The sequence below is a fragment of the Vigna unguiculata genome, chromosome 5, assembly GCF_037176805.1.
Source record: "Vigna unguiculata cultivar grain cowpea cultivar isolate G323 ecotype 2 chromosome 5, ASM3717680v1, whole genome shotgun sequence".
Lineage (NCBI taxonomy): Eukaryota > Viridiplantae > Streptophyta > Magnoliopsida > Fabales > Fabaceae > Vigna > Vigna unguiculata.
Genome location: NC_140796.1, coordinates 26487075 through 26489574, shown reverse-complemented (window position 1 = coordinate 26489574; position 2500 = coordinate 26487075). Strand labels below are relative to the sequence as shown.

General features: G+C 36.2%; 1 pseudogene; it reads right to left on the bottom strand.

The window, feature by feature from the left end:
• Positions 1-1043: 1043 nt before the first annotated feature.
• LOC146886300 (uncharacterized) lies at positions 1044-1776 on the bottom strand (annotated as a pseudogene).
• Between the last annotated feature and the right edge of the window lie 724 nt (positions 1777-2500).

Here is a 2500-nt window from a genome sequence, read left to right as displayed (position 1 = left end):
AGTGAAAATTACAATCTACCTTCATTATGCAATTAAGCAATGCACACATCCTTAAATTCATGACAGCCAAGCTACATACATTAAGCATGAATGTATCTTAACCAAAACCTATGCAATTACTCTGTAAATTAAGCATTGACAGATTCACCACATGCATTCCACAAATTCAGAACAAAAACATGGCAGATTTCACCAAACAAGCACAACCTCAAAGCTTCATTGTATTTTTCATCAAGGAGTCAATACACAAATTTAGCTAGACATGGAAATGAGCAATTAAACTCTTCGAAACTGGAATCACAAAAACAGAACCAAGAACCCTAACTTATGAAATCTGAAAACGCAATTTAAGAGCAAAAATAGAGATTTCAAAGCTTAAGTGGAATGCAAAACGGTGCTATCATATATAAATGCGAAAACACCATGAATGGGTATTGTTCCAAGTCAATGAAATCACAAAACAAACCGCGCAATGTAGAAAATGAAATCAAAACCCTCAATGGGTGCTGTCAAATGTGCATAAAAACGGTAAAAATGACCCAAAAATGTGAAAAACCGCAAGAGGGGCATCCATGGAAGCTTGGAACATGAAAATTGGAGTTGGAGAAAATGGAGAATATGAAGTAGCGACCCTCCTTCCATGCACACCTAATTTTCGTGGTCATATCACCCCTACCACTCATATTTACAAAACTGCCACTTTGCCACTCAGATTTACAAAAATGCCACTCTGGGCTTCAAATGTTGACCCATTGACTTTGCTGACGTGGAAATGATATGGAAATGATGTGGCAATGATGTGGAAAGTCTCTTCAACTAAATATTAATGTCCAAGCTCCAAAATTGCTTCACCCAAATACCTAAAAATAATTAAAAACAAAAATTAGGCCAAATAATGTGAAATTAGTCCAAATTCGGAACAGTGGCCCAATAAAACCCAACAAATGAAAAACACTCTAAAGATGAACAATTAAGCACTAATCAACTGTATAATGGGTACACAAAGGCTAGTACAATGGAAGAAAATAATGACTCATCACCCACCAACGCACGAAAGCTGGAATCTTTCAGAAAATAGATTCCTATTCGAAGGGTACATAACCGCATGGATAAGCTCACACTAACCCATCAATTTGGGATTCAATTCGGTTCCGAGGTATCGGGAAGGAATTGGAATGTAATAATATCGATTCATCCAGATATAGAAGAAAGGGTTCTCTATTGATTTAAACGCTCTACCTACGAGATAGGGATGGAGAAAGAGGAAAAAACCGAGGATTTCACATAGTACTTTTGATCGAAAAATCGATCTGATTTTTTACCTACTTTTCGCTCAATGATGAAATGGGTCAGATTCTACAGGACCAAACTTTGTAGGAGTTAACGAATGATGAAAGAAAAGAAAAAAAGAAAGTAAATAAAAATGCAGTAGAAGAGTCTTGATTCCAAACGAAAAAATGAAAACTTGATTGAAAAGGATCTTTCTGATTATTGAAGAATGGGGCAAAACGATTGATCGCGAAAGATTTCTTGTTCTTATTAGAAGATCGTGATTGGATCCACATATGTTTGGTAAAAAGAAAGAAAAAATCTTCTTCTTTGAGAATAATAAAAAGGAAAGTGTTCAATTGGAACATGAAAACATGACTGAATTGGTCTTAGTTACTATTCGGAATGGAATAGAAGAAGGGAAGAGATTCTCGAACTGAACTAGGAAACAAATCCAATGACTTCAAAAAAAATTGAACGAGGAGCCATATAAAGTGAAAATCTCATGTACGGTTCTGTAGAGTGGCAGTAAGGGTGACTTATCTGTCAACTTTTCCACTATTACACCCAAAAAACCAAACTCTGCCTTACGTAAAGTTGACAGAGTACGCTTAACCTCTGGATTTGAAATTACTGCTTATATACCCAGTATTGGCCATAATTTACAAGAACATTTTGTAGTCCTAGTAAGAGGGGGTGGGGGTTAAAGATTTACCCGGTGTGAAATATGACATTGTTCGAGGAACCCTAGATGCTGTCGGAGTAAAGGATCGTCAACAAGGGCGTTCTAGTGCGTTGTAGATTCTTATCCAAGACTTGTATCATGTGAAAATGCCATGTGAATCGGTAGAAACATGTAAAGTGTATGGCTAACCCAATAACGGAAGTTTCGTAAGGGAACTGGAGCATGCTACCATGAGACAAAAGATTTTCTTTCTAAAGAAATTTGATTCGGAACTATGATATGTCCAAGGTCCAATATGGAAAGAATTTCAAAGGTTTTCCTTGACTTTGTCTGTGTCAACAAATAATTCGAAATGCCTTAACTTTTTTAGAATAGGTCTGAGTCAAATAGCAATGATTCGAAGCACTTTACACTATTTTGGAAACCCAAGGACTCAATCGTATGGATATGTAAAATACAGGATTTCCTATCCTAGCAGGAAAAGGGGGAACAAATACTCAATTTCAAGTGAGTAAACAAAATTCCATACTAGATATCATAGATACA